General features: G+C 41.5%; 1 protein-coding gene and 1 pseudogene across 2 annotated transcripts in view; one reads left to right on the top strand and one right to left on the bottom strand.

Moving 5' to 3' along the window:
• Nucleotides 1-27,909, top strand: part of RAB43 (RAB43, member RAS oncogene family) — a 43,027-nt gene that overhangs the window by 7,430 nt on the left and 7,688 nt on the right. The gene's annotated exons all lie outside the window — the stretch shown is intronic.
• On the bottom strand, nt 2,440-18,646 carry LOC117011744 (uncharacterized; annotated as a pseudogene).

Genomic DNA, 27,909 nt, shown 5'->3' with positions numbered 1-27,909 from the left:
CCAGTTTGCTCTCCATGTGTATGCATGTATAGGTACATCAACAGATTATTATTTTGCTTTACATAAGTTGGCCTTATCTGATCATCCTGTCTAATGTAACACTCTACCAAGTTTCCTTAAAAAAAAAAATCTTTATTGAGATATAATCCATACACCATAAATTTCCCCATTTAAGGTATACAAGTCAGTGATTTTTTTTTTTTTTGGCTTTTTGTTTCATATACTCACAGAGTTGTGCAACCATCACCACAATGACTTCAGAATATTTCCATCATCCAGAAAGGAGCCTTGTACCCAATTAGCAGTCACTCTCAGTCAACCCTCTCCCCAGCTCCTGGCAACCACTTGTCTACTTTTTGTCTCTATAGAGTTGCTTGTTCTGGACATTACATATAAACTGAACCACACAATATTATGGATTTTCTTAAGCATGATGTTTTTAAGGTCCGAGTTACTTTTCATCCCTTCTTTGCGCTGCTTTGTTTTTTCTTCCTGTAGCACCTACCACCACCCTAAGTCACTCTTGCTTGTTTGTTCCCAGGCCCAGGAGGGAATGTGAGCTCTGTCCTGTATGCCCACACCTAATCCTGTGTCTTCCCTGTTTGTTATTGATGAATGAGTGAAGCATCTGCTCTCACTGTTCAGTAACTGGACTTTTTCCAGGTAGCAAAGTATGTTTTAGCTTTTGTTGGATCAGTTAGTTGTCTCACTTCCATGTCACCCTCTAGAATTTGGAGATATATATATATATATATATATGTCTATATATATATACTATTTCTACTTATCTTGTTGAATTTTAAAAGCATATTCAAGCTTACATTTTTCTATCTACAGTCTAGAATTAGTATCTATTTCTCTGACCTGAAGAAGACAAGAACCCTGGCACTCTTTTCCTCCCTTCTCATTGCCTACATCCCAACTTCCACATTGAAATCATCTAGGATTTGAATTCTAGATTGTTGTTAATTTTTTGACATTTTGCATCAACAGTTATCTAGACTTAATTTTAAGATTTATTTATTTTCAGTTTACTCTTCTTTATTTTTTTAATATTTTAAAAGTTTTCAATTGTAGTTGACATATAATATTACATTAGTTTCAGCACAGTGATTAGACATTTATATAACTTATGAAGTGATCATCCCAATAAATCCAGTACCTATCTGATACCATACTTAGTTATTACAGTACTACAGACTGTATTCCCCCATGCTGTACTCTACATCCTCATGACTTTTTTTTTTTTTTTAATATGCCACAATTTTTATTGCAACATGGCCATTTTTGTTAGGGTGGGGAGTTTGATCTCAAACAACAACGTTCCATTTAAGGCTCTTTTTTACAGAAATTGCCATCATGACTGATATTCAAAATACATTTAGTGTTGCAAGACTTACATGGTAAACATAAAACTCCTACACTTATTCAGTAGTGTACACTCAATGGAAAAAAATGTCATTAATAACAGGTTTCTTTTAAGAAGGGATGCAGGTAACAGGAATGAACACTGAGGTACTAGGATAAGTTGATGAGAGAGTTAACACAACTTAATTGGCATTCCTTTTGGGGGTGGGGAGTTAAACTCATTACAAAACTGTGCTTTCAATGCATAATGTTATATCCATGCTTCCATGTCACAAAAATAGACTTGCCAAGGCAGGTGAATGCTGGAGCCTCAAAGAACTGTAATCAAGGGCAACTATAAATAATACTGAATAAAGTTTACCATCTGACAAATGGATAATGCTTTCAAGGCATTCAGTTAGTTTACCCTTTGCAGTGTTCTAAGTTATTCACATTGACAGTCACATTCATTGTATTGCTTGCTGCAAGGGAGGCAAGGTTGTTTTGGTGTAAATATTATGGGCAGGTATTCCTTGGGTTGTATATTAGAGTAACAGTATTTAACAGTCTAATGGCAATCACTGATAGGCTGCTTACATGAGTGATATGTCCTTTATTCATTGTGTTGGATGGACCCAGTGGGAAGAGGGGAAAAAAATCCAAAAAATCCTAATACTAGTTCAATTGAGCTGAAGAAATAGAAGATCCTTAAGATCTAGATGGCACTTGAGAGGCAAAGAGTTTTAAAACGAGGATAGTTTATTGAAAGCAAAGGGTCAGAGCTCCCGAGTGGGAGGGGGTCCCGAATGGGGGTGCCCCGTGACTGAGGCAGAAGCTCTTTTATACCTTCCCTTACCTGTTTGGGGAAGGGGAGCTGGCGCCTTTTAATGAAATTCGTCTACTAGGTTTGTTCTGCTTGCCCATTCTGAAGGAATTAGCAAAATAACCCACTCTTATCTATCAGATCTGCTCCATTTGTCAGGCCAAAAGAATTTTATGATTAACCTCAAGACGATGTTACATTTTGTCCTGGAGCGAAGGAGTGATTTCAAAACCTGGAGTTTTAGGATATGGCTGTCTTTGTTTATTCCATCAGGGACCTCCCTGTCTACCTAATGACTTGCTAACTAAATTTGATAAGGGTTTTCCTTCAGGTAAAACCACTACGTTGCCTCCCAATTTCTCTTCAAGTGTTGAATGGTCCTTTATGTCATTTAAGTCATTTACTTGCGTGTTTAATACCTGTAAATTTCTTTTTAATGGCATCTTTAGAGCTAGCATAAATCATCTTGCTTTTTAAAGGTGCATTTTCAGGAACCCAGAATATACATACTAGGTCTTCTTTCTTAGAGTCTTGTTTCATACATGACATGGTACAAAGCATATTGGCAATCATTCAGAGGTAGCAACTTCACAAAAGATGTGTAGGGGTCCTCTACAGTATTTACCAATGTCACCCACCAAGATCTGCTTTGCTTCCCCTGCAATTGTCTATTGTCATCACTTAAACAGAAGAGAACTGCTTTCTTTCTTTAGATCTCCTCTAGTGTAGATTTCCTTACTTTCACATCATTAAAAACTTTGATATCAATTTTGTTCACTGTAACTCCAGAAGCCACAGTGCCTGTTGCTGTGACTGTGACTTCAGTGGTGGCTCAGAATTCAACTCAGTGGCACTGGGAGAAGGAGGAGGGGTGGGCAGGTAGCTCCCATGACTGTTTTGTAACTACCAATTTGTACCTCTTACTCCCCTCCTCCACTTCACCCATTCTCCAAATCTTGTAACCATCAAAATGCTCTCTGTATCTATGAGCTTGTTTCTGTTTCATTGTTCGTTTATCCCGTTCTCTAGATCCCGTATATAATTGAAATCATACGATGTTCGTCTTTTTCTGTCTGACTTACTCCACTCAGCATGATACCCTCTATCACGATACCCATCCATGTTGTTGCAGATGGCAAGTTTTTTGTTTTTGTTTTTTTTTTTAAATTGGGTAACAGTGTGTTTTTTTTAGGACCTATCAGCGCCAAGTCAAGTCGTTGTCCTTCAATCTAGTTGTGGAGGGCGCAGCTCAGCTCCAAGTCCAGTTGCCGTTTTCAATCTTAGTTGCAGGGGGCTCAGCCCACTATCCCATGTGGGAATCAAACTGGCAACCTTGTTAAAGGCATGCGCTCTAACCAAATGAGCCATCCAGGCCACCCACAGATGGCAAGATTTGATTCTTTTTTACAGCTGAGTAATAGTCATTGTATATACTAAGGGTGCCAATAAAATGTATACAAGTGGACAATTTGGACAACCTTGCTCAAGCAGTAGTTCGCCATAATCAGAAGTGTCTGGATGCTGATGGTAACCACTTTGAACACCTCTTGTAATTGCAGAAGTCAAACGTGACTTGTATTCGTCTTTTGTTAGTGGTATATATTATTACAATTTTAACACAATTTTCCTTTTTTAAAATGTATATACATTTTTTAGGCTCCCTCTGTATGTAACACCTCTTCTTTATCCATTGATCCATTGATGGATACCCCAGGCTGCCTCCATATCTTGGCGATTGTAAACAATACTGCAATGAACATATGAATGCACATATCCCTTCCAAGTAGTGTTATGGGTTTCTTCAGATAAATACCCAGAAGTGAGATTTCTGGGTCCTTCTTTATCTTGCTATAGTCTTTGCTTTAAAGTCTGTTTTGTATGGTATGAGTATTGCTACTCCAGCTTTTTTTTTCTTTTCGATTTTCATGAAATAACTTTCCATTCCTTTACTTTCAGTCTGTGTATGTCTTTCAATCTGAAGTGAGTCTCTTATAGGCAGCATATGTAAGGGTTTTGTTTTTTTAACTGCATGTCTTTTGATTGGAACATTTAATCCATTTACATTTAAAGTAATTGTTGAGAGATATGTAGTTATTGCCATTTTCATACTTTTAATCTTTTTTATCTTAAAGTAGTCCCCCTAAGATTCCTTATAATCCTGGCTTGGTGTTGATTCCTTGTAATCCTTTAGTTTTTTTTCTGGGAAGCTGTTTATCTGTCCTTTGATTCTAACTGGTAGCTTTGCTGGGGGGAGTAATCTTGGTTGTAGGTTCTTACTTTTCATCACTTTGATTATTCTGTGCCAATCCCTTCTGGCCTGCAAAGTTTCTGTTGAGAAATCAGCTTGACAGCCTTATGGGAGCTCCCTTGTACATAACTAACTGTTTTTCTCTTGCTGCTTTTAAGATTCTCTCTTTGACTTTAACCTTTGGCATTTTCATTATGACGTTTTGGTGTGGACCTCTTTGGGTTCATCTTGTTTGGGACTCTGCACTTCCTGGGCTTGTATGTATTTCCTTTGCCAGATTAGGGAAGTTTTTGTCATTTCTTCAAATACATTTTCAATTTCTTGCTCTTTCTTTTCTCTTTCTGGTATTCCTAGGATGTGAATGTTGGTGCACTTGTTGTCCTCCCAGATGCCCCATAAACTATCCTCATTTTTTAAAAAATTCTTTTTGCTCTTTGGTGTTCTGATTGTGTGTTTTCTGCTACCTTATCTTCTAAATTGCTGATTTGATCCTCTGCTTCATCTACTATGCTGTTGATTCCCTCTAATGAATTCTTTATTTCAGTTATTGTAGTCTTCATTTCTGACTGGTTCTTTTTTATGTTTTCTATCTCCATTTTTATGTTTCCTGTCTCTTTGTTGAAGTTCTCACTGAGATCATTGAGCATCCTTATAACCAGCGTTTGGAATTCTGTGTCTGGTAGATTGCTTGTCTCTATTTTGTTTAGTTCTTTTTCTGGAGCTTTGTTCTGTTCTTTCATTTGGGACATATTTCTTGGTCTCCCCATTTTGGCTGCCTCCCTGTGTTTGTTTCTATGTGTTAGGTAGGGCTACTATGTCTTCCAGTCTTAGTAGTGGGTGCCTTATGTAGTAGGTGTCCTGTGGGGCCCAGTGGCACAATCTCTCTTGTCAACTGAGCTGCATACTCCAGGTATGTCTGTTATGTGGGTTGTGTGTGTTCTATTGTAATTGAGCCTTGATTTCTGTTTGCATGTCAGTAGGAGGGATGATTTGTTGTGAGGACTGGTGGTCACTACAGTGGCACAGATGGTGTGCAGGGGGTTTTCTTTAGCAGGGCTCTGGTGCCTGCTCAATCTGCCCTTTGGTTGTATCTTTTTTGGAGGTGGTTGTGTAGTGCTCTGATGTAGTCTGAAGCTGGCCACTGGGTATGTTGGTTCTGGGGCCTCTTGAGAGAGGCTCTGTTGCAGGCCAAGTTCAGCCACTTCCTGTGCCCTACTCAGGGCCACTTTGTATGAGCTAGAAGTGATCTGCAGGGGGTTGCCAGTTGCACTGGGCTTGGAGATGCCTGGGAAGCACCAAGCTGCAAACCAAGGGTGGCTGCCATTAGTGCCAGTCTTGGAGCTCCTCAGCAAGTGGTATGGGGCATGCTGAGGTCAGATGATGCTTGCCTGGGGTATGCAAACCTTTGAGAGATATTAGGAAAGTCCTCAGCATGAGCCAGGACAGGCCATGTGTTTGGAAAAGGCACTGGAAGTGGCAAGTTGGGTGGAGTGGGGTCTCAGGGAATCACCAGGGTGTGGCAAAGAGTGTTAGCCAAGGTGATGGAGACTCAGATGTAGCAGCTGACTGAGGGCTCAACAAAGGAACAATGGTGTCTACCAGTACTTCTTCCTGGGAGAAAGCTGCCCCTCCAGCTCTTGCTCTGAAGCCAGACAATTCAGTTCCTCCTGGCAAGTCCCTGGCACTTTTCGAACTGCTACCCCAGCTCTGGAGCTCAGAGCAAGTGAGCCCATTAGCGAGTCAGTCCATGCACAGGCCCTTTAAGAGGAACACCTGGGACTCTAGTCACCCTTTGTCTCACTCAGCCACAATCTCTGCTGGTTTTCACAGCCAGAAGTTATGGGGACTTATCTTCCCAGCACTGCAGCCCTAGGCTGGGGAGCCCTGGGGCTGGGACCCCTTGCTTCTCTGGGGGAACTTACACAACTGAGATATCTCTACTGATGCTTAACCACCACACATGGGTGTGGGACCAGCCTGTTCCTCATCTCCACCCCTCCTACCAGTCTCAAGGTGGTTTCTTCTGTATGTCCTTAGTTATAGGACTTCTGTTTAGCTAGACTTCAGGCCATTCTCAATGATGGTTGTTCTGTAGTTAGTTGTTATTTTGATATGGTTGTGAGAGAAGGGAAGCACAGTGTTTTCCTACTCCACCATCTTGTCCAGTAGTCTTACTGTCCTTTATTTCTTTGATTCATTTTCATTTTGCCTGAATTGTTCCTCAGGTGATTCTTACAGAAAGTCTGTAAGTGATAAACTTTCAGTAACCACATGTCCAAAATTAACTTTATTTCCACCCCTCTTGCCCCTGAGATGTTAGCTTGACTAGATGTAGAAATCTACTTATAATTTCCTCAGAACTGTGACTATATTGCACTATCTTAAAAGCACCCAATGCTGCTGATACAAAGTCTGAGTCTAGTTGACTTATTGTTTGCTTGTAGTCAATTCACTTTGTCTTTTTTGTAAGCATTTATATTTAAAAAAATACTTCCTCATGTTCTGAAATCTTACCATAGTGTGTCTAGGTTATGGGATATTTTTTCATTCATCCTGCTGTGAACTCAGTAGGTATACTTCCTATATTTTTAAAGCTTGAAGAAATTTCCTTTTATTTCTTTAATTAACTCCTTCTTGTCATTCTCCCTGTTCTCTCCTCTGTCCTCCACATCGCTTACCTTTTCCTCTGTCTTGAAGCTTGTTCTGTTGTGCTGTTTTCTGGACAACCCCTGGCCTCCACCTTCCAGCTCACTGATTTGCTTTTCAGTCATATCTCTTCTGATATTCATTTCGTCTTTGGTTTCTTAATTTTGACAGTTACATTTTTCATTTCCAAAATCTCCAGTTGGTTCTTTTTCATATCAGTAATATTTTCATTCTGAGGATATTATCAATATTCTTTTTTCCCCCAATTTTTTAGTATGAAAAATTTCAAACAGAAAAGTTGAAAGAATAACAGTGAACCCCACACATACTCTACCTACAGTCAATAGTTGAATCATGTTTTGCAGTATTTGTTGTATCTTTCTATGTGTGTAATAGAAATATTTTTGTTTGAAAGGAAGTTGCAGATATCATGATACTTTACCCCTGGATACCTTGACATACAACTTTTAAGAATAAGCAGAATACTCTTATCACATTCTATAAAAGCATCCACTGTCTGGTCCATTTTTTAGTTTCTCCAACTTTCTCCAGAATGTATTTTATAGTGTTTTTCCCTCTTGAACCAGTATGGGTTTAGTTCAGGACAATGCCTTCTAATGGCTTTTGTTTTTGTTATTGTTAAGAATCACTTTCTGGATTTGTCTCATGATTTCCTTCTGGTGTCTTTTGACTTGTTCCTTTGTCCCTTACTTATATTTCCTGTGAATGGGAAGTTGAATTTAGAGGCTTGATTAGACTCGGGTGGAACAGTTTTGGTGAGAATGACTCAGTGGTAATGTTGTGTACTCCATATGGCACCACGTCAGGCACCACTTGATGCCAGGTTACCCCACTGGTAGTTATGCCAAAATCACTTGGTTAGGATAGTGTCCATCAGATTTATTTATTCATATTTCTTAAGAGTCCTCTTTGCTCTATTAACTTTATTTCTTGGTGTATCATTTAAGAGCCACAGCCTTGAGCTGGCCTTTTCTGTCTGGAGCAGTGAGCAACTTGAAATGAGAGTAAAAGGAAAAATGCCTGAAACTTGGAAGGGTGGTCTGTTGAGTTTAATTATGGTTGTTGGCTAGAAGTTACCTTCTGATACCCGAGACATAAACTACGTGTCAGGGAGATCATTAAATGGCGACAAGTTCACGGTTTGTCTATTCAGTATATACTTTTTCCCAAGTATTGTTATAAGCACTGGTGAGAAAAAAGGTAAATAAGAGACAGTCCCTTTTTTTTCAGGAGCTCACATCTGGTTGGGAGAATAGATGTATAAATAAAACTAGCATGCAGTGCTATCATTGCTGTTGCTGTAGTGACTGTAATTTCTGCATCCAAAATTGGAACACATGGCCTGATAAATACAGATGTGTTTATTGTGGCGACAGCAGGAATGAATATTTAAAATTAGGACTGTTCCCTTAAAGCAGGGCCTGCGGTTGCTATGGCTGTCATAGGGATGTGTGCTGAGTTCTGCAGGGTCATAGAGGAGGCAGCAGTCTGCCCTTCCCAGGGTCACAGAGGTAGTGAAGTTTGAGCTAGACCCTGAGAGATAAATGAGTTTCCCAATGGAGAAAGACAGGGATTTGCTACCAAGAATATATATGTGCATAGCCATGGAAGTGTGAAAGAGCAGTGAGCTCTTTCTAAGAGCTCACTAAGCTTGTCTAAGTCAAGTGTAGTTGGAGTTTGGGGGTGGAGAGACTATGGATGGGTTAGGACCAGCCTTCTGATTATGCTAGAAGGTGTGTCAACTGTGTCCTAAGGAAGCACACAGCTTTGTCTGGGAGACCCACCATTTGTCCCTGAGGGTTGAGATGGGCCGGAGGCATAATCAGCAATGATTATGGGGCAGCCGAGGGGTCAAAGCTGAGTAGGGCTCCCAGCTTGACCCACTCTCCATTAATCCAAGTAGCAGGGCAACGGGAGGGACAGTTTGAGGGAAGGCAGAGTTCACTTTGGGACATATGTTATCTAAGCCCCCGGTAGCCAGGCCCTTGCTTATGAAGAATTTTGGAAAAAAAGAAGCCGGTTGGGTTTTTAGGGAATTATTGTGGAGGCTGTGAGGACTCCAAGAAATGGTTTACCAGGGAAGTCAGTTGTGTCTAGGAATGCTGTCGTTGCTTGTTCCCAGCATACATTATTACCATGAAGAACTTGCATTCTACCCTGTTTGTTGCCGACTCTTCCCTGCCCCACTGGACTGAATTGGGTGGAAGGGCTTCTGGTGTCTTGCTTTAGTTTGCTCGCCCATGTTTTTCCATAGTTCCCAAAGGGGCCTGTGAGTGTGATTTGGGTGGCAGCAAGATTTGGGTGAGCGTGATTTGGGTGGCGGCAGGATTTGGGTGAGCGTGATTTGGGTGGCAGCAGGAAAGATGGCCATGGAGGAAGGGCTTGGGGGTAATAGATGGTCTCAGCCTCCCTGTGAGAGGGAAGAATGGCATCCCTGATGTGTTCCTTTGTGAGTGATTGACTCATTGGCTAGACGTGAGGGTCCTTTCCCACATTGTGTCTTTTCTACACCAAGACTGTTTAGGAAATGATTTGACTGATTCCTGCAAGAGATATATTAATATATTAATAAATCATCAGTGAGGTTGCTTGGAAAAAACAGCAACAACCACAGATATGGTTTGTGGAGTTGCTGTGCACGCAGTGTAGAGTTAGACGAAGCTCTTCTGAGACTTGGCCCCTATCTAAAAAGTAATAAGACTTGCTTTCTAGGGATATGTGAGGATGAAATGGACTGAAAGATGGGAAGCACTAATAATGCCAGCGCCTGGAGATTCTCAAAGCACGGTGGAACCCCTCCTTCACCCCTTGCTCCCACTGGCCTGCGAAATAGGGCTGGTCACTGCTATTCCCAAGTTACTGGTGATGAAATGCAGACTCCAGAAAGGTACTGTGACCGTCTTTGATCACTTGGCTGGTGGAGTAGGTCAGGATTCCTGATCTCTCTTTCATTCAAACTACAGATGGCCTACCAAGGATAGCTGCATTGTGGCAAAGGACAAAGAAGGTAATCTTTGATGCTGGGGTCTTGAATGACTGGGTTTAGCGGGGCGGGAGGAATTTGTGCTTAGGAAGCCATCTCTAGCCTTGCTGCCCAGCACAGAGGAGCAGTTTTGCCCCTGTAACACTATCTGTATTAGATCCATGTTGCTTGCCCCTCACTGTGTTGCTAGCCCAGCATTCTCTCCTTTCTCTTTCCCACTTGGTCTCTGTCCAACTCCCTGACTGTATTTAACTTGCTAACATATGGAAGGTTCTGCAGCATTTTACTATTAACAATGCACCCATGTCCTGGGCTGTGGCTTGTTTGCGAGCCTGGGCCAAGCTCTTCCCTTGGAGAACCGAGGCCAGAGAAATGATAATGGTGTCGGCTGGGGGAGGAGCCTGCAAACTGTGCCTCCTGGTTCACTCACCACATCCCAGGACGCCATGAAAAACAGCTCAGGAACTCATATTTGGGTCAGGCTGACCAGTTTTCAGACTTTTGGCCTGAGAACTAATTTTTCCAAGGTCCTTTTCTATGAAGAAGCAAGGAACTTTCTATGGTCTGCTTCATCATGCAGGAGAAAGACTGTTCAAATAAAATTCTCTTCTTTTTCCATTGGGAGGGACAGTGCTGGACCCAGGTTCTGGGAACTGAGCCATGTGTGCTTTTAACCTAATCAGCAGCATGATTTCCCGCTGGGGCACACGCGTAACCACTCCATAGGAACAGCACCCGTGAGTCCCTAGAATGCAGTTTGAGCCTCACTGCACCTCTGGTCTTCTTCTCACTGTCCTGACGACCAGGACCTGCCTTCAGAAGGCTTCCTTCCTTGTTGAACACCTGCCGTGCTCCAGGTTACTGGTGGCACAAAGGAACAAGATGGGACCTCTCCTCTCCTCTTACCCATGCTCGCTGGTAAGAGACAGACTTACAAAACAGCAAGTTTTGTGGCAACCCTAGGCCAGTTCCCACTATGAAACTCATTTTGTTTGGTCTAAGAATGGCGATTTGCTGGTTTGTATTTTATTGTATTTGCTTATGCAGGGTATCCTTTTCTGTCATCTTGCTGTATTTTATGTTCCCTACCTGGCCCCCAAAGACCTTAGTTTGGGACATTTGACTTAAGTGGATAACATATTTTGTGGTGTGTGCTGTTATGGAGGCAAGAATAAAGAGCTATGGGAGCATGAAGGAAAGAAGAATGAATTCTGCTTAGGTTGGGGCCCTGCCCTGTGTGTCAGGGAAAGCTGAACTGAATAGGTGATCTTTGAACTGGGGTCCTGAAGGTTAGGTAGGAGTTCACCAAAAGGTCAAGATGCATGTAGTGTGTTCTAGAAAACGGAGCTAATGATGAGAATGATAAACCCCATCATGGATGTGTGGATTCAGAGGGGCAGTGTCCACTGGGAGTTGTTTGCTGTGCAGCTTAGAGAAAATAAACCTCATGGAGACTGTGCTTCCCCAACTGAGGCAGCAGTCGGTGGGCCTGAGCCTGCCCACCACCAAGGCAAAGGAAGGACCCAAACCAGGCCTCTTGAAACCCCCACCCCACCCTACCCATTTGAAACTTACCTCACCACCCTCTGCTGAGTGGGAGGGGAGCAGCGTCTGTCTTCTGAGCTGAGGCCCTCTGGGAGTCATTTCCATCCCATTTGGGCCTCACTCCTACCCTCAGTACCCAGCAGATGCTTCTGGACTTCACTCCAGATTATCAGCAGCCCGGGGAATTTCCCCTAAAGAGAAAGCCTAACAGGGAGAGGTTAGAGAAGTGGGTGGTGTGCCAAGTGGCAGGTGAGAGAGTTTGGGAGAGGGGGCTCAGGTATAATTCACAGCTCAAGTCCCAGTGTGTCAAGTGAGGGTGCAGGAGGAGAACTTCCTGGGGCTGGTGGGTGGAGAAGTAGGATGCTGATTTCAACGTGGCAGATGTTCCTAGTAGTTTAAGGCCGATTATGTGGTCCAGGTAGTGAAACACTCCCTGAATTTCATCAGGATGCATATTACCCAACGGTTTGCTTTTTCTAAACTAGGGCTTAGAGTTCAGCCCCTAGATGGAGAACAAGCAGGGCAGGGTAACAGGCTCTAAGGGCAGAAATGGAACTCATCCATCCAACGTATTTATCGAGCACCTTCTATATACCAGGCGCTATGCTGGGTGCTGGACACATGCAGAAAGCCAAACAGCATAGCGTCTGCCCTCATGACGCTTATATGAGGAAGAGACAATAAACATTTAAAAAGTGCGAGTTGTGTGTGCATTATGTCAGACAGTGTAATGCACTGAAGAAAAATAAATTGAGGTGAGGGGATAGGATGGGCTGCTCTTGTAAGAAAGAGTAGTCATGATAGGACTCTTAGCAGAGGTGGTATTTGAGTATAGTTTGGAATGGAGGGAGGAAGGCATGTGGAGAAGAATACTTCAAGGGGAACATCAAGGGCGAGCCTTGATATAGAAACCTCAAGGAGTGCTAAAGGGCTGGCAAGGAGGCAAATACACTGAGGTGAAGTGACAGCAGGTAAAGTTGGGTCTTGTGGGTTCTTTACACCCAGATCCTAAGGACTTAGGGGATGCTACTTGAGGGGGGAGGAGCAGAGAATTGACAAGATCTTAATAGTTTTAACAGCTCCACATTGGCTGCTGTGTGATGAATTGACGGGAGCACAGGTAGAACCTGAGCAGGTTTGAGGCTGTAGTGACCTGGTGCCAGGCTAGGTAGAGGTAGTGACAAGTATGAATGGGAGGGGGCAACAAAGGCAGAAGCAGTGGAGACTCAGTGCCTGTGATTTCCTGCTCTCCAGGCCCCTGCGAAAACTGGGAGCAAGGAGGTAGGCAGACAGACAGGCTGAGATGCCTTCAGAGCCTGCCTTTCTCTTCTGTGACATTGGGCTTTTGGTCTCTGCCTGCAGGCTCAGGTGAGGATCCTGTGGGTGGTCCACGTACCTGCTCCAGAATCCCACAGTATCCATGTGGTGGGTTCTGCTGTGGCTTCTGAGACGTCTTAGGATTGACTATCCTCTCCAGTAGAGGGTTCAAGGTGATGCTAGTCTCTGCCTGCCTCCTCAAGTAGCTGAGGTGACCGATCAGACTCATTAAACTTTTCACTCAGCCTCCTTTGGGGCACTATCAGATGGCAGGCCTGGGGCTTCAGCCATGTTTGGCTGCTGAGAAAGTGGGGCCTCTCCTGGCTTGGCTTTTCCCACCTCCTTTGAAACACAGAGGGCATTTGCGCCAAGTGGTTGGGCCTCCTTTACCAAGCCTTCTCTGTGATTCCAAGGCAGGCCCATTCTCCATCCAGCTACCCGAGTGCTACTTCACAAACATCAATCAGAACACATCTTGTCTTAGCCTGGGCTCCCCTGGAAAACATCCTGACACGAGGGCTTGCAGGCAGCTCATTTGGTTTGGAGACTGGAGAAAGAAAAAGGAAGGGAACATTATATGAGGTTGCATTTTCAGTTTGGTCACTGCCATGGACAAATAGGGCTTAATCTGGCCCAGGCATCCTCTGCCTGTCACTGGCTAAGGGTTGATCCAGAGGGCGGTAAGCCTCTCACTTCTGGGTCATGAATACATGAGTGTTTGGTGGTTTCCAATAGGCTTCACGGACTAGAATCAGAGAGGCTATGTGGAAGGCAGCGAGGCAAGTCTGGGCTGCAAGGAACTTCAGGCTGTGTACTGTGTGAAGTTGGTTGCTGCTACGATGGCTGGAGTACAAGGTGGACTGCTAAGCTATGTGAAGTGGGATAAAAGAGGTGTCTGATACATATTTCCCTGCTTCAGACAATGTCCAATGGATTCCCATTGCAATAAAAATAAAATCCACACTCTTGATGTTGTCCTACAAGATCTTACATGCCCTGGCTCCAGCCCACCTCAGACTGCATTTCCTTCCGAGTTCCTTCTTCACTACCATCTAGCCACACTGCCCTTTTTTTATCTCAAACATGGCAAGCTTTGTCCTGCTTCCGGTCATTAGTGCTCTTCCCTCTGTTTGACCATTGTCCCAATGGCTCCTCAGCTCAAGTGTGTTACCTTCCGTGACCACCTTTGGAGGCCCCCAGACAAGGAAGTCTCTCCCATTACCTTGATTTTCTTCAGAGTGCTAACTATCTCTACTATTTACTTTCTTCTTGTCTGCCTCCTTTTACTAGACTGTGAGCTCTGTTTCATTCCCTGCAGTATCTTCAGTTCCTAGAAGGGGCTGGGACATGGCAGAATTTCAGTATACAATGAATGAACGAAGGACCCATGCACACAGTCCAATATATTTTTCTTTGGGCACTTTATGTATTCTACTTTGCATTAAAGCTCCTTTGCATATTTTAAAAACACTAGCCAAAAATTGTAATAGCTCATTAAATGTTAAATGGGTACATTTATCCAGCACCTTCTCTGTCTAGGCACTGTGCATGTTGAATCTATCATTTGTCGCTTACAGCACCTTTTTTTATAGATGTAACACTGAATTAAATTTTAGCCCAAAGACACCAAGCTGACAGAACTGGTTTACGATCTCAGGCCTGTCAGACTCCGGAGCACCATCATTGCTCTTTTTTCTTCCCTTTAATGTGGGGGAGTAGGATGAGAATATTACCAGTTATGGGAAGGACCTACTTTCCAAAAATATCTCCTCCAAATTACTGCCCAAATTTCACACCAATTGGTTGACCTAGATACTGTAATCTGTAGCTGTTTTGTTGGTTTTTAATTTAGTTCTTATTTTTATTAGAGTTATACTTGTGTATGGTTTAAAGAGTTAATAAGGCTTGTTACAAAAAAGGTCTCCTGATACCCGCACCCCCAACTTCCAGGGGAAATCACTTCAACTCTTTATTGTTGATAGGCTTTTTCTATTTTCTTGTTTATATTGCCCCCACCCCATTATAGGCATAATCTATCGATTTCTTACTTTGGAAGATGAGGGTTTAACTAACTCTCAGCACCACCCTAGCCCCCATTATACACATACACACTTTGCATCCTCTCAATAGACTTGTGTGGTAATAGTGATTAGATCAGCATTAAGTTCCTTTCAGCTCTATTCTTGAAATATATCCTGAATTTGACCAATTCTCCCTATCTTCACTGTTACCACCCTTATCCAGTCACCATCTTTTACCTGAATTATGGCCAGAGCCTCCTAATTGGTCTCCCCATTTCTGTCCTTGCTGTCTTTTGCTGTATTCTCAATCAAAATGATCCTGTTAAAAAGTAAATCTGATTGGCAGAAAACTCCTGTGGCTTCCCACCTTCACTCAGAATGAAGGCCAAAGTTCTTACCATGGTCTATAAAGCACTACATGATCTGGTCCCTTTGATACTTCTCTGTCATCCCTATTACTCATTTCCTTTTTATTTATTTATTGATTAGTTTCATGTGTACAAAACACTGTAATAGTTAGACATTTATTATTTATACCCCTTACAAAGTGATAACCCCACCTCCCCCAATCAACCCCTCTGACATCGCATACAGCCGTGACATTTCTACTGTCTCTATTCCTTATGCTGTACTCCACTTCTTGGAATACACACACACACACATACACACACATACATTAAATGTATACACATATATATTAAATATATACACATACATATATTAAATTATAGTTGACATTCATTATTATTCAGCTTCATCTTCAGGTGTACAGTGCAGTGATCAGACACCTACAGCACCCCTGAGGTGGTCTCCCTAATAAGACAAGTGTCCATCGGATGGATACCCTACAAAATCTTTGCAACGTTATTGATTATATTCCCCAAATTGACTTTTATATCCCTGTGGCCATCTTATGGTTACCAATTGTGCTTTCTAATCCCCTCACCTTCCTCCTTATCCAGAGAATTCCTAAATGCTAATTCGAAGAAATCTGTGCACCCCTATGTTTGTTGCAGTGCTATACACAATAGCCAAGACATGGAAACAATTGAAATGCCCATCGGTAGATGACTGGATTAAGAAACTGTGGCTACAATGGAGTATTACGCAGCCATAAAGAAGAGCGAACTTTTACCATTTGCAACTATATGGATGGACCTAGAGAACATTATGCTAAGTGAAATAAGTCAGACAGAGAAAGACAAATACCATATGATCTCACTTATATGTGCAATCTAAAGAAAAGAATAAATAAATGAACTAATCAGAAACAGTCTCAGAGACATAGAGGAAAAACTGAGGGTTGCTAGATGGGAGTTGGGGTGGGGATAGGGGGAAGGTGAGGGGATTAGAAAGCACAATCGGTAACCACAAGATTGCCACAGGGCTATGAAACTCCTTTCCTTTTTACTCTGCTCCAAACATAGTGATCTTGCTTGTTTTGAATATACTAGTCACGTCTGCCTCAGGGCCTTTGCACTTGCTGTTCTCCCTCCAATGTTGCCTACTAGACATCTGCATAGCTAGCTTACTCTAGCTTCCTGCACAGCTAGATAGCTGCAAAGTTAGCTAATTTTGTTCAGATCTTTACCCAACAGTAATCTTAATGAGGCCTTCTTTGGCCATCCTATCTGAAACTTCATTCCTTACCATTCTTCATAATTTCTTCTCCTGCTTGTTTTTTCCTTCTTATCACTATCTAGCATACGTGTTTTTATAACTTATTTTGTAATAAATATTCTCTTTATATATTTACATATAAATAAATACATTTTCTAATAAGTATAAATTATTTTTTAATTTTATTTTTCAATTACAGTTGACATAAAATATTATTATATATTGTACAATAGTGATTAGATATTTATATAAATTACAAAGTGATCACCCTGATAAATCTAGTACCCATCTAACACCATACATAATTATTACAATATTATTGATTATATTCCTTATGCTATACTTTACATCCCCATGACTATTTTGTAACTATTTGTATTTCTTAATCTCTTCCCCCTTTTCACCCACTGTCAGCCCTCCTCCCCTCTGGCAACCATGAATGTGTTCTCTCTTTCTGTGAGTTTGTTCTGTTTTGTTTGTTGTTTATTTTGTTCTTTAGATTATACATGTACAAGCTGTGACAATTAAGTTTGCGAACTTGCCACCTTGTGCTTACATTGGCAGCACTGTACAAAAGCTCGGTAAGGTTTCGTAACCTTGGTATGTCAGTGTCTCACAGCTGTGTTTGTGTCGACATGTGGCGGTGTCTTGCTGAGTGGTGTTCATTATTGTTGTTGCCTGTTTTTTGTGTTTTTTTCCTCATTAAACTTTGTTTTAATGGGTCTCAAAATTCTGTGACAGATTTTTGTCAAGCTGTTTCCATTAAAAAGTACTGATTTTAAAAATCAATAACTTAAAAACTGCCACACACAAAAAAACGAATGGTCCACAAAACATTCTCCTTTCCTTCTGAAGGTGTTATGATGCACTGTAATTATTAACCAGTCTTTTACTATTACACTTAAATGGCCAATTGAGACAAACAGTTCTGAGACCATTGTTCCATCGCTGATTAAGACTGGGCTGGCAGTTATTGGGGATAATGTCCATTTGGCCTTCTGAATTTTCTGGGTAGACTTGGTGATCTTGCCAGCTCCAGCAGCCTTCTTGTCCACTTATTTGATGACACCCACAGCAACTGTCTGTCTCATGTCATGAACAGAAAAATGGCCAAGAGGAGGGTGGTCAAAGAAGCTCTCAACACACGTGGGCTTTCCAGGAACCATGTCAACCATGGCAGCATCACCAGATTTTAAAAATTTGGGGCCGTCTTCCAGTTTTTTCCCTGAACGACAATCGATCTTCTCTTATAGCTCGGCAAATTTGCAAGCAATGTGAGCTGTGTGACAGTCCAGCACAGGTGCCTATCTGGCACTGATTTGGCCTGGATGGTTCAGGATAATCACCTGAGCAGTGAAGCCAGCTGCCTCCATTGGTGGATCATTTTTGCTGTCACCAGGCACATCGCCACGACGAACATCTTTGACAGACACATTCTTGACAATGAAGCCCACATTGTCCCCAGGAAGAGCTTCATTCAAAGCTTCATGGTGCATTTCAACAGACTTTACTTCAGTTGTAACACTGACTGGAGCAAAGGTGACCACCATGCCGGCTTTGAGAACACCAGTCTCCACTCGGCCCACGGGGACAGTACCAATACCACCAATTTTGTAGACATCCTGGAGGGGCAGATGCAAAGGCTTGTCAGTTGGACGAGTTGGTGGCAGGATGCAGTCCAGAGGTTCAAGCAGTGTGGTTCCACTGGCACTGCCATCTTTACGGGTGACTTTCCATCCCTTGAACCAAGGCATGTTAGCACTTGGCTCCAGCATGTTGTCACCTTTCCAACCAGAAGTTGGCACAAATGCTGCTGTGTCAGGGTTGTAGCCAATTTACTTAATGTAGGTGCTGACTTCCTTAACGATTTCCTCGTATCTCTTCTGGCTGTAGGGTGGCTCAGAGGAATCCATTTTGTTAACACCCACAATTAGTTGTTTCACACCCAGCCAGTGTGTCAGCCAGAAAGGCATGCTGCCGGTCTGCCCATTCTCGGAGACACCTGCTTCAAATTCACCACCAGCAGCAGCAACAATCAAGACAGCACAGTCAGCCTGAGATGTGCCTGTAATCATGTTTTTGATAAAGTCTCTGTGTCCTGGGGCATCAGTGATGATCACATACTTGCTGGTCTCGAATCTCAGCAGTGGTGATCCCTCACTCACGTTCAGCTTTCAGTTGATCCAAGACCCAGGCATACTTGAAGGAGCCCTTTCTCATGTCAGCAGCCTCCTCAAATTTTTTGATGGTTCTTTTGGTATCCCACCACATTTATAGATCAGATGACCAGTAGTGGTAGACGTGCCAGAATCTACCGTGTTTCCCTGAAAATAAGACCAGGTCATATATCATATTTCCCTGAAAATAAGACCGGGTCTTATATTAATTTTTGCTCCAAAAGACGCATTAAGGCGTATTGTCAGGGGATGTCTTATTTTTCGTGTACAACAATCTACATTTATTCAAATACAGTCATGTCATCTTCTTCTGGAACATTGTCATAACATACTAAATGCGCCCATCTGGCTGACGGCCTTACCTGGGGCTTATTTTCAGAGTAGGGCTTATTTTGGGGGCAACACGGTGCATGTCCAATGACAACGATGTTGATGTGTGTCTTTTCCTTTTCCATTTTGGGTTAGATTTAATGGTGGTTTTCACTACACCTGTGTTCTGGCGGTAAACCCGTTGCGAAAAAGCTGTTGTTGACTGTTTTTGTGCGCTGTCACGAGAATGTCTGAACTTGAATTAGACCAACGAACAAACATTAAATTTCTTGTTAAACTTGGCAAGAGTGGAAGTGAAATCAGGGACATGTTAGTCCAAGTTTATGGGAATAGTGCCATGAAGAAAATGGCAGTGTACAAATGGTTTAAACGTTTTTCTGAGGGGTGAGAACGTACTACTGATGAAGAGAGGTCAGGACGGCCAGTAGCGAGAAAAAATGATGAAAACATTGCACAAATTCATCTAATTGTGTGTCAAAATCGTTGGCTGACTCTGAGAAGCATAGCAGACCAAGTAAACATCAATAGAGAAACAGTTGGGAAATTTTCTTTTTTTAATTTTTATTGGGGAATATTGGAGAACAGTGTGTTTTTCCAGGACCCATCAGCTCCAAGTCAAGTCGTTGTTTTCAATCTAGTTGTGGAGTCGTTGTTTTCAATCTAGTTGTGGAGTCGTTGTTTTCAATCTAGTTGTGGAGGGCGCAGCTCACTGGCCTACGTGGGAATCGAACCAGTAACCTGGGTGTTATGAGCACTGTGCTTTAACCAACTGAGCCAACCAGCTGCCCCAACAGTTAGGAAAATCTTAACTGAAAATCTTGGCATGAGAAACGTGTGCAAAAATGGTCCCAAAGGAGCTCTTGCATCATGGCAGTGTACCAGCTCACTTGGCACTGTCTGTGAGGGAGTTTTTAGCCAGTAAACAAATACTGTATTGGAACATCCTCCCTATTCACCTGATCTGGCCCCCAATAACTTTTTTTACCCAAAGATAAAATATTGAAAGGAAGATATTTTGATGACATTCAGAACATCAAGGGTAATATGATGACAGCTCTGATGGCCATTCCAGAAAAAGAGTTCCAAAATTGCTTTGAAGGGTGGACTAGGCACTGGTGTTGGTGCATAGCTTCCCAAGGGAAGTACTTTGAAGGTGACCGTAATGATAGTCAGCAATGAGGTATGTAGCACTTTTGCTAAGATGAGTTCGTGATCTTAATTGTTAGGCTTTGTAAGTGAAATCATATGACATTTGTCTTTCTATGTCTGACTTCACTCAGCATGATACTCTCTAGGTCCATTCATGTTGTTGCAGATGGCAAGATTTCATTCTTTTTTATGGCTGAGTAATATTCTATTGTATATATGTACCGCCTCTTTATCCATTCATCCATTGATGGACATCCAGGTTGCCTCCATATCTTGGCAATTGTAAATAATGCTGCAATGAACATATGGGTGCACATGTCCCTTCCAAATAGTGTTTTGGGTTCCTTTGGATAAATATCCAGAAGTATAATCACGGAGTCCTTCTTTGTCTCTTGTTTTATAGCCTTTATTTTAAAATCTGTTTTGTCTTGTATAATAATTGCTACCCTACCTTTTTGTTTGTTTGTTTCTATTTTCATGAAATATCTTTTTCCATTCCTTTACTTTCAGTTTGTGCTTTTGATCTGAAGTGAGTCTCTTGTAGACAGCATATATAAGTGTTTTTTTTTCTTGTTTTTTTTTTTTTTTATCCATTCAGCCACCACACATCTTTTATTTGGAGCATTTAATCCATTTACATTAACAGTACTTGTTGAGAGATTTGTTGTTATTGCAATTTTATTTATATTTTTCATTTTTTTAAAAGAAGTCCCTCTAACATTCCTTGTAATACTGATTTGGTGGTGATGAATTCTTTTAACTTTTTCTTGTCTGGGAAGCTCTTTATCTGTCCTTTGATTCTAAATGAGCTTTGCTGGGTAGTGTAATCTTGGTTGTAGGTCCTTGCTTTTCATCACTTGGAATATTTTGTGCCATTCCCTCTGGCCTGCAAAGTTTCTGTTGAGAAATCAGCTTGACAGTCTTACGGGAGCTACCTTGTAGGTAACTAACTTCCTTTCTCTTGCTACTTTTAAGATTATTTCTATGTCTTTAACTTTTGGCATTTTAATTATGATGTGTCTTGGTGTGCGCCTGTTTGGGTTCATCTTTTGTGGGACTCTATACTTCCTGGGCTTGTATGTCTATTTCCTTTACCAGGTTAGCGACGTTTCCATCATTATTTCTTCAAATAGGTTTTCAATTCCTTGTGTTTTCTCTCCTTCTGGTACCCCAACAGACGTGAATGTTGGTATGCTTGATGTTGTCCCAGAAGCCCCTTAAACTGTCCTTTTTTTTGGGGGGGGGGTTTCTTTCTTTTTGGTATTCTGATTGGATGTTTTCTGCTACCTTGTCTTCTACATTGCTATTTGATCCTCTGCTTCATCTAAAATGCTCTTGATTCCCTCTAATGTATTCTTTATTTTGGTTATTGTATTCTTTATTTCTGACTGGTTCTTTTTTATGTTTTCTATCTCCATTTTTATGTTTCCTATGTCCTTGTTAAAGTTCTCACTCAATTCATCTACTCTTCTTTTAAGTTCATTGAACATTTTTATAACCAGTATTCTGAACTTTGTGTCTGGGAGATTGCTTGTCTCCATTTTATTTGGTTCTTTTTCTGGAGCTTTGTTCTGTTCTTTTATTTGGGACATGTTTCTCTCCACTTTGGCTGCTTCCCTGTGTTTGTTTCTATGTATTAGGTAGATCTACTAAATCTCCTGATCTTGGCAGAGTGGCCTTATGTAGTAGGTGTCCTGTGGGGCACAGTGGCACAGTCTCCCTGGTCACCTGAGCCAGGTGCTCCAGGTGTGTCCCTTGTATGGGTTGTGTGTGCCCTCCTATTGTAGTTGAGCCTTGATTTCTGTTTGCATGTCAACGGGACCGATTGACCCTCACACTAATTGGTTTTGAGGACTTGCAGTGACTACAGTGGAGGAGCTTTGGTGCAGGAGCTGACCCCACGGAGCTGGATTTACTCTAGCTGGGCTCTGGTACTTGTTGAGTTTGACCTTTGGCTGTGTCATTTGTGGAGGTGGTTGTGTCGTGCTCTGGTGTGGTCTGAAGCTGGGCAGTGGGTGTTTTGGTTCTGGGACCTCTTGGTGATGGGGGCTCTGGCGCAGTCCAAGGTCAGTGCTGCCTGTGCCCTGCCTGGGGCTACTTGGTATGAGCTACAAAGTGACCTGCGGGTGATTGCTACTTGTGCTGGGCTTGGAGGTGCTTGGGAGAGGCTAAGCTGTGAACTGAGGTCCGTTTCCACCAGTGCCAGACTTGAGGCTGCTTTGCAAGGAATACAGGGCATTCCAAGGCCAGATACTGCTTGTTTGAGGTTTGAGAACCTTTGAGAGATTTTAGGAAAGTCTACTGCATGAGCCAAGACAGGCTGTTTGCATGGAAAAAACACTGGAAGTGGCTTGGGTGGGCCTGCATTTGGGTGGGATGGGGTTTCAGGGAATCACCCAGATGGGACGATCAGTGTTAGGTAGGTTGATAGACACTTACATATGGTGCCTACTTGCGTGTGTAGTCTGGGTGGTGGGATTGCTCAACAAAGGAACATTGGCTTCTGCCAGAACATCTATCTGGGAGAAAGCTGCCCCTCCAGGCCTCGCCTTGAATCCAGACAATTCAATTCCTCCTTGTATGTTTCTGGTGCCTTTTGACTTGCTGCCCTAGCACTGGAGCTCGTCAGTCTGTCAGCAATTGTTGGTATTTGGGCCTTTGAGGAACACTTGGGACTCCAGCCACCTCTGTCTCACTCAGCCGCAATCTCCACTATTTTTCATAGCCAGAAGTTATGGGGATTTCTCTTCCCAGCACTGGAACCCTGGGCTGTGGGGCTTGGTGTGGGGCTGAGACCCCTCACTCCTCAAGGGAGACCACCACAGCCGAGATATCCCTCCTGTTTTTTAACTGCCACATGTGGGTGTAGGAATAGCCCCATTCTGCATCTCCGCCCTTCCTACCATCCTCAAGGTGGCTTCTGTTAGTTATAGGACTTCTGTTGAGCTAGATAGACTTCAGGCAATTCTCAGTGATTGTTGTTCTGTAGTTTAGTTGTAATTTTGAGGTGGTTGTGGACGGAGGCGAGCACAGTGTTTATTATCCTAGTTAGCATCTGTCTCCTGCACTAGACTGTAAGCTTTAGGACAGTAATTTGCATCTGTTTTGTTGGCCCTGGTATTCTCAGTGCCTGGAGCACATAGCAAGTTTTCAGTAAGTACCTGTTGTAATGATTGAATAAATACATTATGATTAGTAAATGCTGCTCACAGATAAACGGTGGCTGCCATTATTTTTGCATCTGTTTTGTTGGCCCTGGTATCCTCAGTGCCTGGAGCACATAGCAAGTTTTCAGTAAGTACCTGTTGTAATGGTTGAATAAATACATTATGATTAGTAAATGCTGCTCACAGATAAACGGTGGCTGCCATTATTTTTTATTTCCCGTGCTCACTAGTTTCTTCTGGCCATCATAATCATCTTGTTTTTGCTTAGGTGTCTATTTACCATTAATTCATCTTCAAACTCTCACCTAATTGGTATAACTCTCTTCTCCATCTGTCCAACATATTGTGTAACTCTCCACCCAATATATTGCTTTCTCTCAGTTCATCTTCTTGAAGAAGTCTCTTCTGAGCTTTCTTAATTTCTGTTGTTAGTTTTTTTGTGTTTAGAATAATATTCTTTTGAAATTTACTGATACTTATTTTGTGGTTTATCTTGGTGAATGTTCCATGTCCTCTTGAAAAAATGCTGTTCTGTAGTATAGTATTTGGGAAATGTCAGTTGAATCGACAGTGATGTTTAGATATTCTTCATACTGATTTTTTTATTTATTTTGGTCTACTTACTCAATCAATTACTGAGAGAGAGATGTTAAAATCTCCAGCTACCATTGTAGATCTATTTCTCCATTTAGTTATGTCAGTTTTAACTTCATGAAATTTAAAACTCTGTAATTAGGTTCATAGATATTTAGTATCATTATGTCTTCCTGATAAATTGTGTCTTTTATCATTATAAAATGTCTCTTTATATGTTATAGTTCTTTGTTTAGAAGTCTACTTTGATATTACTATAACCATCATTCTTATGCTTTTAAAATGCTTTTTGTGTTAAAGATAGCTCCCTTTATATGTATTTTCATTCTTTTACTTTCTACCTAATTTGTGTCTTTATGTTTCAAGTGCATCTCAGATAGATAGCATATAGTTGGGTCTTACCATTTTTTCAGCCTGACAAACTATGGCTTTTAATTGGCATGTTTAGTCCGTTTATATTTAACGTGATTATTGGCATGGTTGAGTTTAAAATATACCATTTGCTATTTGTTTTCTATTTGTCTTTTCAGCTTTTTATTCCTTGTTCCTTTCCACTTGCTTTTGGTTTAACCGTTTTTTTTTTTTTTTTTTTTTTTAAAGAATATCATTTTAGTTCTTCTGTTGACTTATTATTTCTCTTACTGGTTAATATAGGGCTAACAATATGTATCCTTAACTTATAAAATCTCTAGAGTCAATTTTACACCACTTCATATTTTAAAACTGACACTTGTCACATCTGACACTTCCCAAGTATAGTAACCTTACAATTGTATAATTTTATTTATATGCCCTCTTTTCCATTGTGCTATTATGGTCATATTTTTTATTTCTAGTACATTATAAACCCCACTTTACAGTCATTATTTATAACTTTAATGTCAGTTGTCTTATAAGGAATTTGTTTTTGAATTTTTATTGTAAAATATTGGGGAACAGTGCGTTTTTCCAGGACCCATCAACTCCTTGTCAAATCGTTGTTTTCAAACTAGTTGTGGAGGGCGCAGCTCACTGGTCCATGTGGGAATCTAACTGGTGACCTTGGTGTTAGGAGCACCACACTCTAACCACTGAGCCAACTGGCCACCCACGAGTGGCTCAGCTCCAAGCTCAAGCTGTTGTTTCTCATCAGTCCCTGTGGGAATTGAATTTGGTGACTTTGGGGTTACGAGCACCATGCTCCAAGCACTGAGCCAACCGGATACCCCTCTTATAAGGAATATACAAGAAGAAAAAATAGTATTTTATATGCACCCACATATTTACCGTTCTGGTGCTTCTCTTTGCTTTCCATTTAGTACCATTACCCTTTATCCTGGAGAATGTCTTTTAGCATTTCTTGTTGTGCAAGTCTTCCAGGAAGATTCTGTCCACTTTCAATTATCTAAAAATATCTTTATTTCACCCTCATTTTTGAGAGATTTTTTTTTTCCTCTAGATATAGACTTTGGTGTTGAGAGTTTTTTCTTTAGGTACCTTTTTTTCCTTTTTAACACTTTTCATCATTATCTTCTGGCATTCATTATTTCTGATGAGAGGTTGGTTACCTGTCATTTTTGTTGTTCTTCCCCTGCATATAATGTCTCCCCCGCCCTCCCAACTGCTTTAAAATTTTTCTTTTTTTACCTTTGGTTTTCATCAGTTTGGCTATGATCTGCTAAGATATATTTTATATTTCTTATGCTTGGGGTTTGCTGACTTTTTTGGATCAGTAAATCAGTATTTTCATCAAATTTGGAATTGTAAGTCATTAGTTCTGCCACATTCTCACTATCTTCTCCTTCTGGGACTGCAATTATGTGAATATGAGACTGTTTGATATTGTCCCAATTTGATATTGTCTTCAATTTTTTCCTCTTTATTCTTCAGACTGGATAATTTCTATTGATTTTTCTTCAATTTCACAGATTCTGTTTTTTGGTTTTTTTTTTTAAAGATTTTATTGGGGAAGGGGAACAGGACTTTTTTGGGATACAGTGTGTACTTCCAGGACTATTTTTCCAAGTCAAGTTGTTGTCCTTTCAATCTTAGTTGTGGAGGGCGCAGCTCAGCTCCAGGTCCAGTTGCCGTTACTAGTTGCAGGGTGTGCAGCCCACCACCATCCCTGGCAGGACTCGAGTTGAACCGGCAACCTTGTGGTTGAGAGCCCCCTGGCCCATGTGGGAATCGAACCGGCAGCCTTCGGAGTTAGGAGCATGGAGCTCCAACTGCTTGAGCCACCAGGCCGGCCACACAGATTCTTTTTTTATTGCCATCTTTATTCTGCTGTTAAGATTATTGAGTGAATTTTCCACTTATTGTACTTTTAAGTTCTAGAATTTTGAGTCTCTTTTATATGTTTTTAAAAATAATTTCCGTTTCTCTGCTGAAATTCCCTATTTACTCACTCATTGTGATCATATTTGCTTTAATTCCTTGCACATATTTTCTTTTAATTCTCTGATCAAATTTAAAATAACTGCTTTGAAGTATTTGTCTATTAAATTTAATATTTGGGCCAGTTTGGCATCATTTTTTATTGACTGCTTTTTTTTCTTTGTCGGTCAAATTTTCCTGTTTTTTTTTTTTTTTTTCCCCATATTTAGCCGTTTTTGATTGTATACTGGAAATAGTGGTCGATACCTTGTAGGGACCCTGTATTCTGTTATCTTCTTTTGAAGAGTGTTGATTCATGTCTTAGTAGTCAATTCAATTACTGGGTGATCACCTTGGATGTGTGTAGGTTTAGTTTTATATTTTGTTAGGGCAGATAGGTAGAAGTTCGAGGAAGTTTCTCTTGCCTCTCTAATTTGACAGAACTCAGCTTCCAAACCTGATACTTGTGTTGGGTCTTGGTTTTACGCTTTGTTGGAATAGATTTATGGAGGCCTTCTTATAGCCATGTTTCTCACTCATAGGCTTCCTGATGTCTCAGCTTATTATCTGGGTCATTATCAAGGTGCTAAGGAGGCCTCTTCACCATGGCTAGGTTGGAAACTTCAGCATCCTCTAGCACTGCTCAACCTCTATGTCTATGTTCTGGTCTGTTCTCAACCCTGTAGGAGCCACTCGGTGGTGAGATTCTGATAGTCTTCATCCTGTGCATAGAGTCCTCAGGCAAGGAGTAGTGGGTTCCCCCTCTTCCTACCACATAGACTTTTGGGCTCTCCCACCTCCTGCATTGTTCCATCAATCACATCTGGAGACTTTGGTCTTTGCCTTCCTGACTCAGTGGGACCACCATGACCTGCTTATGTTCTATCCCACTGTCCTGTGGTCAGGAAACCATCTCCAGGTAGAGAGTTGTGATAATGAGGTGCATTTCATGAGTTTTGCCTTTTTCGGGATTACAGTTTTGTGCTGCTTATTGTTTATAACCTGAAAATGGCAGCCTGCCCTATTTTTCTCAATCTAATGGTTGTTTATGGAGAGAGGACTCGTCTGCTACTGATTACTCTGCCAGAATTGAAAGCTGTCCCGGAACCTTGGGGCCTGCTCTGGATGAGCTGATTGATGTTCAGGCTCGCTGCTGTCTTGGGATCTTCCTCTACCACCATCCTGGGGATTCACTTTGTCTCTCTTGAATTGAACTCTGTTTTCTGGAGCCCACATTTTCTTATTTTTGGTTGCTTTCTTTAGGTAAAGGAACCTTTGGTAGTTTCCTGAGAAAGGTTGGCAGGAAGGTAAATTTTTTGAAGCCTACATGCCTGAAAATGCCTTTATTAAACCATCGCACTGAGTGATAATTGATTGGGTAGAGAATTCTAGGTTAGAAATGATTTTCCCTCATAATTTTAGGCATGTTTTATTGAATATCTAATGCCATGTGGATCTTTTGTGTGAAACCTTGAAACCTATTTTTTTCTTTTCCTTCTTTTCCCCTCGGTGGAATTTTTTTGACTCTTCTTTCCCATTGTTCTGGAATTCCTTCAGTCATGTGTT

This window comes from Rhinolophus ferrumequinum, chromosome 19, assembly GCF_004115265.2.
Source record: "Rhinolophus ferrumequinum isolate MPI-CBG mRhiFer1 chromosome 19, mRhiFer1_v1.p, whole genome shotgun sequence".
Taxonomy (NCBI): Eukaryota; Metazoa; Chordata; class Mammalia; order Chiroptera; family Rhinolophidae; genus Rhinolophus; species Rhinolophus ferrumequinum.
Note: the sequence above shows the minus strand (reverse complement) of the source record. Positions and strands in the feature narration are given on the sequence as shown.